This window comes from Elephantulus edwardii, unplaced genomic scaffold (assembly GCF_000299155.1).
Source record: "Elephantulus edwardii isolate Elephantulus edwardi_28Jun2011 unplaced genomic scaffold, EleEdw1.0 scaffold00305, whole genome shotgun sequence".
NCBI lineage: Eukaryota > Metazoa > Chordata > Mammalia > Macroscelidea > Macroscelididae > Elephantulus > Elephantulus edwardii.
Window position 1 is genome coordinate 2630026 of NW_006400055.1, and position 11426 is coordinate 2641451.

The 11426-nt window shown below is 41.4% G+C and overlaps 1 pseudogene; it reads right to left on the reverse strand.

Moving 5' to 3' along the window:
- Positions 1-4656: 4656 nt before the first annotated feature.
- Positions 4657-5698, reverse strand: LOC102862251 (annotated as a pseudogene).
- Between the last annotated feature and the right edge of the window lie 5728 nt (positions 5699-11426).

The window sequence follows — 11426 nt, forward strand, 5'->3', positions numbered from 1 at the left end:
AAAACAAGGAGTCGGTTCTTAGAAAAGGTCAATAAAATTGACAAATCATTAGCAAAACTGACAGATGAAAAAGACACAAATAATCCAAATAAGAGATGAAATGGGCAATGTCACAACAGAACCAACTAAAATAAAAAGGTTAGCAATGGAATATTATGAAAAATTATGTTGTTGTTTTGTGCCATCGAGTTGCCTGTGACTCATAGTGACCCTGTGTACAATAGCCCTAAACTCTTCCCTACCCTGTGCCAATCTCACCATCTCCAACACACCTACCCCCATTATTCCAGAGGAAATGTACAAATACTTAGAAAATCACAACCTACCTACACCTAAACAGACCCATTACAAAAGAAGAAATTGAAAAGGTAATAAAACAAATTCCAGCCAAAAAAAAAAAAAAAGCCCTGGAGCAGATGGTTTTATAAGTGAATTTTACTAAACATTCAGAGTAGAACTGTCACCAATTCTACATAAACTATTTCAGAAAATATTAAAAAGATGGAATTCTCCCAGACTCATTCTTTGAAGCAGTCATATCCTTGATACCAAAGCCAGGTAAAAACACCACCAAAGTAGAAAATTACAGGCCAATATCTCTCATGAACATAGATGCACAAATTCTGAATAAAATCCTGGCCAATACAATGCAATGATACATCAAAAAATAATTCACCAGGACCAAGTGCTATTCACAACAGGTATGCAAGGACAGTTCTACATAAGAAAAACAAACAGTGTAATTCATCACATTAACAAAGCAAAGCACAAGAACCATATTATCCTGTCAATTGGTGCAGAAAAGGCCTCTGACAAAATACAATACTCTTTCCTGATTAAAACACTCAACAAAAAAGGAATAGAGGGGAATTTCCTCAGCATAGTAAAAAGTATATACGCAAACCCAAGAGCCAACGTTTTTCTCAGTGTAGAGAAGTTAAAAGCATTCCCCTTGAGACCAGGAACTAGGTAAGGATGCCCAATATCACTTCTCTTATTCAATATTGTATTAGAAGCCTTAGGAGTACCAATAAGACAAGAGAAGGAAATAAGACATATCTAAATGAGGCAGTGCAATTGGCACAGGAGAGAGCAGGGTTTAGGACAGTTGTACATAGGGTCGCTACGAGTCGCAAACGACTTGACGGCACATAACAACAGCAACAACAAATTGGCAAGGAGGAGGTAAAATTATCTCTCTATGCAGATGTTTTGATAGTATACTTAGAAAACCCTGAACACACAGCAAGAAAACTACTGGACATAGTTGACCAGTTTGACAAAGTGGCAGGAGACAAGATCAACAACAACAACAAAATCAATTGGATTTCTCTACAGTGACAAAGAATATAAAACTGGAACTAAGAAAAACAATATCCTTTACAATAGCTAATCACAAGATTAAATACTTGGGAGTAAATCTAACTAGAAACACAAAAGATTTATTCAAAGAAAATTACAAAACATTACTACAAGAAACAAAAAAAGACCTGGAGAAATGGAAGAACATACCTTGCTCATGGATAGGAAGACTCAATATTGTGAAAATGACAATACTATCAAAGGCAATTTACACATTCAATGCAATCCAATTGCCAATACCAATTCCTTTCTTCAATAAGATGGAAAAGGCAACCTCCAATTTCATTTGGAATGGAAAGAGGCCCTGAATAAGCAAAACACTCCTTAAAATGAGATACAAGGTAGAAGGCATCTCACTCCATGATTTCAAATTCTACTACACTGCCATGGTTGTCAAGACAGCATGGTACTGGTACAATTACAGACATATAGATCAATGGAAAAGATTGAGAACCCAGAAATCAGCTCATCTACCTATGATCAACTGATTTTTGACAAGGAGATGAAATCAGTTAAGTTGGGAAATGACAGTCTTTTTTAACAAATGTTGGCAAAATTGGAGAACCATCTGCAGAGAATTCAAACAAGACCCACACCTCACACCATACAAAATAAAAAACCCAACCAAGTTAAAGTCAATTAAGGACCTAGGACTAAAACCAAGGAATCTAAACGTCATTAGAGAATAGCTTGGAAGAACCCTTGAAGCACTAATTCACAACTTGAACAGTCTTCCAAGCATTCTGAAAAACGTACAACCAGGAGAGGATAAAATAGATGAATGGGACCTTCTAAGAATAAAACCCCTATGCACATCTAAAAAATTCTCCAACAGGGTAAAAAGGGAAACCACAGACTGGGAAAAAATATTTTGTAATGACATGTCTGATAAGGGACCTATGTCTAGAATTTATAGAATACTCAAGCACCACGAAAAGATAATGGTAAACAACCCAACTGCAAAATGGGCACAGGATATGAAGGGACACGTCATTAATGAAGACATACAGATGGCCAACAAACACATGAAGAAATGTTCAGAATCCCTGGCTCTAAGAAAGCTGTAAATCAAAACAACTATGATATATCATCTCACTCCAGTAATAGCAAAATTTAACAGAACAGCAATAACAAATGTTGGAGATGTTGCAGAGAAACTTGGTGGGAGTGTGAAATGGTGCAACCACTATGGAAGGCAATATAGCACTTTCTAAAAAAGTTGAAAATAGAATTTGACTCAGTAATTCCACTACTGGGAATATACCCTAAAGAACCAGAACCGCCACTCAAGCAGACATATGCACACCCATGTTTATTGCTGCTTTGTTCACTATAGCAAAGAGATGGAAACAATTCAAGGGCCCATCAACAAACGAATGGATAGAGAAGCTGTGGTATATTCACACAATGGAATATTATGCTGCACAGAAAAACAACTCATGAAGTATTGTACAAAATTGGTGACCCTGGAGGACATTATGCTGAGTGAAATCTCTCGGTTACAAAAGAACTAAAACAGTAAAACAGGACTGACATGGGAGTTGGGGAGAAATTAAGAAAAGATTTGATAAATAATGTACATGGCATTGCACAAGACAAGGGAGAGAACTGTATAAAAGAAATATAAGATTAGGTATTATTGGCATGACAAAAGTCTACAATTAAGGGTTACATAGTAAAATGGTCCAGGTGTGTGGGAGGAATGTATAACAAGGAAAGAACTTTTGTGCAACAATGAATGAATGGAAATCCAAGGGCTTTAGGAACTCTCCACCCCACCCCCACCCCTGCCCCAGCAAGATCAACTTTATTTCTCTTTTGTTCCTGACCAGGTCACATCAGTTCAGGTGCCCAGGAACCCAAGTGATTTGTGAAGTGTGCATGATCATGGCACAATCAGGAATACTGGAAATCCTTACCTTTTCCCTGCAAACTCCTGAGGAACATCTGTGTATACACTTTTCTCAAATATAGATGATGATTATGATGATTTTGTGAACTACCTGATCTGCTTCAGAACCTTTGTCTACTCTTCACAACTTTGCCTCAGTGATGCAAACGGGGCACCTGTGTCTGTGACAGGCTGACCCTGGCTTTGGGAACCTGTCACTGACCACATATTTGGTCCCAGCGGTGGGTCTGGGAGCCTTTTCTGATGTGCTCAGCTTTCTTCTGCTCTCGGGTTACAGAAGCTGGCAGATTGGTCTCTTTGAACCTCTTACTTTTAGGAGTGAGCCACATAGCCTGCATCAGCGACCATAGAGCAGCATGCCCCTGGTCTGTTGAGACACTGGGGCGTCTTCCCAGTGTCCTTCACTAACACCCCCACTAGCTGAGGTCCCCATCCCTCAGCACACCCCTGTACAAGGGTGGAGACACAGGGTCAAAGCTTTCCCCTCTCTGAACCCAGTATTTAGACATCCATGTATGAATGTGTACACAGATCACAGGCAACAAAACTCTAGGGCAAAAGGAATACTTTGGGAAGATCAGGAGATTCCAGTTTGGCTGGAGAAAGGCTTTCCCAGAATTTTGATGTTGAGGGATGTCTTAGCCCACCAGAGCTGCCATCAGCCAACCTGGCAACCTTTTCTGTCATTGTCATTGAAAAGCTACACCCGGGAAGGTTCCCCTGGTTTGGTGGTGAGGTTTCTTAGACAGTGAGGTAAGCAAACAACCCATCCTGTGGCTGACTTGTGGGAACCTCTTCTGTGACAGGGCCATCACCCTCAGCTTTGTAGGAAGGAAATCAACGTGTTGGGTTTTGGTTTTTTTTTAAGTCTCCAGTTTTCCTCTTGAGATGCACTTTGAGTCATGGGCCTGCCAGCGTTTGGGGCACATGAGAACAGTGCCCATCTCATCAGGCCCTGATGAAGCCTCTGCGAGCTGGAATTGCTAAGGAACTGTCTGGGACCCCAGCTTCCAGGGGTCAGTTTTGCTTTTTGAGTGTGTGTACGCTTTGAGATGACCACGAGAAATTTTACATTATCACATTCAGACAAAGAACCGTTTGCCTGGGAGAGCAAAGCACCAACAGAACATAGACTAGAGGATTGCATTCTGAGTTGGGCCAGAAAGGAACGCCGGAAGGCAGGAAGAAAGAAATGGAAAGAAATACAAGCCGAGAGATGTCCATTTACAATAATAACAAGGGAAGGAGGGGCCTGGCGAGATAGAAGGTCCCAACCAAGTGCTCTCTTGTAAGAGGCAGGTTTCTGCCTCTGGGCAGGGCCTGGACCACTGTTCGCCCATGCTGGGTTTCAGCCCTGGCTGATTCCAGCGAGGGACCCGTTCTCATCGTCCCGGAGCAAAGAAGAAGTCAAGGGCCTGCCGTTCAGCCTCGGTCACGTGAGGATGCCACAAGTCCACCATGAACAGCACCCTGCGGCCATCCTCGGCTGATCTTTCATGGAATGCCGTGTGCAGGAAAGTCATCGAAGAGGAGGCAGTGGCCTTCAGCCCAGCACTGGGGCTCAACCCGCCCCGCCCCAATTTACAGGCGCTTGGTGTTTTCAGACCTAAGTGACACCAAATGTGGATGTTGGTGAGCCCTTAGTGCTCCGTGACCACGGTCTCGGGGCTCCGCACGGAGGTGCACGATTTCCCAAAAAACATTGTTCCCAGTATAGGTCTGAAGGCTTCTGAGCAAGCGGTTCGTCCGTGGGCACTTCCGGGGCACGCAAAACCTCTGCTTGACCAGGTAGAAGGGCGCTGGGCATGCTGTTCATTTTCCATCCCTGCCGCAGTTAACAGTTCGAGAAGGCTTTGTAGATGGTCTTGAACTCGAACAGCATGGTCTAGAAGTTACGCTCCAGCAGCTCCACGTCGTGCTTCTGGACGTCCGAGGAGAAGTAGGGCGTGATGGGCAAGTCGGGCAGTAAGAAGACCTCAGGCTTCTGGATGGAGGGCCGGCTGCTGAGGTAGCGGCCCTGCTTGCGGATGCCCTTGTGGATGCACCTCATGCCAGATCACTAGTAGCGCTTCTTGTGGTACAGCTTCTGGTTGAGGCCGTCGTGTGGATACAGTGCATGCACTTGGAGGACTGGCAGCACAGGAACCCTTCTGCAGCCCTTTGGCATCAGCGCCCTGCACCAGGGAGTTCATGAAGGCATAGGTCCAGCAGTACCACAAGAATAGGACCACAGTTACCACAGCGGTGGTGTTCCAGTCCCACACGGACTGAATACTGGTGGTGATGCAGTCCCTCAGGCAGTCCAGTGACCAGCTCCAGGCGCTAGCCATTCCAAGTGACATCTTGGGGATGCTGTCCTTCTGCAGGGGTGCGAGGCAAGGGCGGTCAATCAGTCCCAGAAGGTCCATAGGGTGCCCACACCATGTAGGTCAGCATGGGACAGAAGGGGGAACTTGGCCTGAGTGAGGCATGGCCGCCGCGGTTCTTCATGTCCCATCAGGGATGACATGGATGAGCAACGAGCTTGTCCGAGGCCACCAGGCCAAAGTTACTGCAGGTGAGTTGTAATCACTGGTGCGGGTCCCCTCAGCCTATGACTGACTTCAGAAGTCCAAACCTGCGCCCCAACGCAGGAGAGCCTAGGGGGATGGGAAGGTGGCCACAGGGCACCACCCCTTCCTGGTGACACAGACTTCTGAGAGTACCTACTTGTGAATGACCCCTACCCCCACACAGCAGAGCCACGGCTGGCCCCTGCCCAGCGCACACCACCTGGAGCCGAGCCCTTAGTCTTTATAAACTTTCATTAAAATATATTTTTAAAAAAGCAGCCCAGAAACCTCTTATGAAATCCACTTGGTCAGGGTGAATTATTTTTTTAATGTTTCGTTAGATTCTATTGGCCAAGATGCAAGGATGGTTCAGCCTAAGGAAAACAATCAATGTAATTCATCACATCAACAAGGCAAAGAACAAGAACCATATGGTCCTATCAATTGATGCAGAAAAAGCCTTTGATAAAATCCAACACCCTTTCATGATTAAAGCACTCAACAAAATAGGATTAGAGGGGAATTTCTAAATTAAAAAAAAGTATATACGCAAACCCGAGAGCCAACATTATTCTCAAAGGAGAGAGATTAAAGGCATTCCCCTTGAGAACAGAAACTAGGCAAGGATGCCCACTGTCACCTCTCCTATTCAATACTGTATTGGAAATCTTAGCAATAGTAAAAAGACAAGAGAAGAAAATAAGACATATCCAAATTGGCCAAGAGGAGGTAAAATTATCTCTATATGCAGATGACATGACAGTATACTAAGAAACCCTAAAGACTCAGCAAGAAAACTACTGGACATAGTTGACCAATTCAGTGGCAGGAAACAAGATGAACATATAAAAAAATCAATTTTATTTCTCTACAGAGTCAAAGAATACAAAACTGGAGCTGAGAAGAACAATACCCTTCACAATAGCTAATCACAAGATTAAATACTTGAGAGTAAATCTAACCAGAAGCACCAAGGATCTATTCATATAAAATTACAAAATATTACTACAAGAAACAAAAAGAGACCTGGAGAAATAGAAGAATATACCTTGTTAATGGATAGGAAGACTTAATATTGTCAAAATGACAATGCTACCAAAGGCAACTTACATGTTCAATGCAATCTCAGTACAAATAGCAATTCCAGTTTTCAATGAGATGGAAAAGGTAATCTCCAATTTCATTTGTAATGGGAAGAGACCACGAATAAGCAAAGCACTCCTTAAAAAGAGAAACAAGGTAGGAGGCATCTTACTCCCTGTTTTAAAATCCTATTACACTGCCATGGTTGTCAAGACAGCATGGTACTGGTACAATGACAGACACATAGATCAGTGGAAAAGATTGAGAACCCAGAAATCAGCTCATCTACCTATGATCAACTGATTTTTCACAAGGAGATGAAATCAAGTAAGTTGGGAAAGGACAGGTTTTTTTTTAACAAATAGTGTTGGCAAAATTGGAAAACTATCTCTAGAAAATTCAAGCAAGATCCACACCTCACTCCACAGACAAAACCCAACTCAAAGTGGATCAAGGGCATAGGATTAAAACCAAGGATTATAAACTTCATTAGAGAAAAGCTTTGAAGAACTCTAGATGTCCTAATCCACAGCATATACAGTCTTCCAAGCCTCCTGAAAAATCTTCAACCTGGATAGGATAAAATAAATGAATGGGACCTTTCTAAGAATCTTATCCCTACACACATCCAAAAACTTCTCCAACAGGGTATAAAGAGAAACTACAGACTAGGAAAAATATTTGATAATGACATGTCTGATAATTGGACTTATATCTAGAATTTATAAAATACTCAAGCACCACGACAAGATAAAGGTAAACAACCCAATTGAAAAATGAGCACAGGATATGAACAGACACTTCACCAAAGAAGACATTCAGATGGCAAACTAACACAGGAAGAAATGTTCAAAATCCCTAGTTCTTAGAGAGATGCATATCAAAACAACTATGAGATATCACCTCACCCCAGAAAGAATAGCAAAATTTAAATAACAGCAAACAACAAATGCTGGCAATGTTGTGGAGAAACTGGAACCCTTATTCGCTGTTGGTGGGGGTGTAAAATGACGCAACCATTATGGAAGGCCATATGACGCTTTCTCAAAAAGTTGTAAATAGAAATACCATTTGACCCAACAGTTCCACTACTGTGAATATACCCTAAGAAACCATAACTGCCACCCAGGCAGCTATATGCACACCTATGTTTATTGTGGCTTTGTTCACAATAGCTAAGAGTTGAAAACAATGCAAGTGTCTGTCAAAAAATGAATGGATAGAGAAGTTCTGGTATAGTCACACAATGGAATACTACACTGCTCATGAATTTATTATACAAAATGGGTGAACCTTGAGGACTAACTATGCTGAGTGAAGTATCTTGGTCATAGAGGGACAAATGCTGCATGATGCCACTGTTGTAAAGTAGGACTGATATCAGGGTGTGGGGGAGACTGAGAAAAGAGGGAATAAATAATGTATATACTGCATTGAAACAGATGATGAACTCTTTAAAAGGCATATAAGATTAGATATTATTTTCATGACAGGAGTCCAGAATGAAGACTACATAGTGGAGTGGACATGGGGGGAGGGATTGTATGACAATGAAAGAATTTTTCTTTTACTTTTCAAAGAGAAGAGTGACTAGAGGGTGGGGGGCAGGGAATCAAGGAGAAAAGTACAAAAATGAATGAATGGAAATCCAAAGTCTCTAAACTTTTATTAAAATCAGTTAAAAAGATGAAATTGGAGGAAGACTCATCAACAATCTGCATGATGCAGATGTTGCTTGCTTGCTGAAACTGAGTAGAACCTGAAGCACTTGCTACAGAAAGGCAAAGACTGAAGCCTTCAGTATGGATTGAAGCTCCACATCAAGAAAACAAAAATTCTCACCAATGGGCTGATTGAAAGCATCATGATAGATGGATAATTTAGATTTAGATTTTTAATAGCTTCATTCAGTTTGCTTGGCTCCACAATCAACACTCTTGTTACCAGCAGCCAGGAAATTAAAAGACAAATTTCATTGGGAAAGTCTGCTGTCAGAGACCTCTCCAAAATACTAAAGAACAATAATGTCAGTCTGGAGACTAAGGTGTGCCTGATCCATACTATAGTCTTTGCAGTTGTTTTCTGTGTCTCTGAAAGCTGGACAATGACTAGGGATTATAGAATGAGAATTGATGCCTTTGAGCTGTGGTGCTTGAGAAGTATATTGAATATACAATGGATTACTAGGAGAACAAACAGGTTCGTCCTGACGAGGGTGTGACCAGGCTGCTCCTTGGATGCAAGGATTCTGAAGCTTTGTCTGACATACTTTCAAGGATGGACATATTTCAAGGATGGACCAGTCCTTGGAGAGGGACACCATGCCTGGGAGGGTGGAGGGACAGCCTAGGAGAGAAAGACTTGATGAGAAGGACTAATTCAGTGACTGTGGTAATGGGGATAGGCTTGACAGAGACAATAAGATTAGCACAGGATAGATCAGGGTTTATGGTTGTACAGAGGGTCAATATGAGTTGCAGGTGACTTGACTGCACATGACAACAACATATTCTGATTGAAAATTTAGAGGAAACGGACAAATTCCTTCACATTCTTGTCCTACATTGATTGACGTGGTCAGATGTAGAACACTTGAACAGACCCATCAGAAAAGAAGAATTTCAGCAAGTCTTAGACTCCCCCACTAAAAACGTCCTGGTCCAGATGGCTTCACATTCTACCATACATTCAGAAAAGATTCATCACCAACTCTACTTATTTCAAAAAATAGTAAAAGAAGGAACACTCACAGAGATATTCTATGAAGCAAGTCTAATCCTAATACCAAAACCAGGCAAACTACTACCGAAAAAGAAAACTACAGACCAATATCTTTCATGAACATAGACGCAAAACTCCTTGGAAAATCCTAGCCAATAGAATAGAAAAGCATATAAAAAATTAATCATGACCAAGAGGGGATTCATAAGAGGTATGCAAGGATGTTTCAACGTAAGAGAAACAATCAATGTAACTCACCACATTAACAAAGCAAATAACAAGAACCACATTATCCTAGCATTGATACAGAAAAGGCATTTGACAAAATCCAACACTCATTCTTGATTAAGACACTCACCAAATTGGAATAAAAGGGAATTTCTTAGTGAAACAGGATCCGCATCTCACATCACAAACACAAATCAACTCAAGGTGGATCAAAGACCTGGGAATAAAGCTCCAAACCATAAAGTTTATAATAGACAAACTGTTACCAAGTTTAAATAGTCTATCTATGGTATAAAGAGACTGCCAAATACAACCAGAAATGTACAATCTGAATATAATAAAATTGATGAATGGGACCTTCTGAAGATTAAATCTCTGCGCTCATCAGAAACTTTTCCCAGCGGGATGAAAAGAAAAGCTACTGGCTGGAAATACACATTTGGCAATACCATTTCAGACAAGGGTCTCATAACAAAAGTTTACAGAATACTCCTAGCCCTCCAGAAGGAAAAGACTGATAATCCAATTACAAAATCAGCAAGAGATATGGAAAGAATTTTCACAGAGGAGGCTATTGGGATGGCCAACAGACACATGAAGAAATGCTCAAAATCACCTTAATAAAAGAGAAGCAAATAAAAACCGCAATGAGATACTATTTCACCCCAGTAGCAGTGGCAAAGTTTAACATTAGAGCAAGTAATAAATGTTGGAGAGGATGTGGCAAAATAAGAACCCTTATACATTGTTGGTGGGATTGTAAAATGGCACAGTCACTCTCAAAGGCAGTTTGGCATTTCCTCAAAAAGCTGAACATAGAAATTCCATATGATCCAGCTATTCTACTGCTTGGCCTACACCCTGAGAAAATGAGAAGTGAGGCACAAACAGAGACTTTTACACCAGTGTTCATAGCAGCATTATTCATCATAGCAAGAACATGGAAACAGCCCAAATGTCCAACCACAATGAAATGCATTGAGAAATTGTGGTATATTCACACAATGAAATATTATGCAGGAGCAATGATTTTTGAAAATTAATACTTAATGTGGGAGGGACTGGAAAGCATTATGCTAAGTGAACTAACTGCGTCTCATAGACAAATACTGAAAAGATCATTATTGCAGAATGAGTACAAGGATCCACAGTGGGGAGGGGGAAGCACAGGGGTGAGGATGGAGTTCTTAATCCTAGGGTTGCACAATTTGTTGGGTGGAGGGAAAGGTGGGGAAAGAAAAGGAGAAAAATCTGGTGTGAAAAATATTGTATATGAACTTTGTACTCAAACCAATAGAAAATAATAATAATAATAATAATAAAGATACAGGCCATGGTCTTTGCAATCACTTGTTATGCATCAGAGAATTGGGCAATGACTAGGGAGGATAGGAAGAGAATTTATGCCTTTGAGCTGTGGTGCTGGAGAAGAGTATTGAGGGTCCCATGGACTGCCAATAAAACAAACAGATCCATCCCGTAGAGGGTTAAACCAGGCTACTCCTTGGAGGCAAGGATTCTGGAGCTTCGTCTGACATACTTTGGACATGTTGTAAGGAGAGACAGGT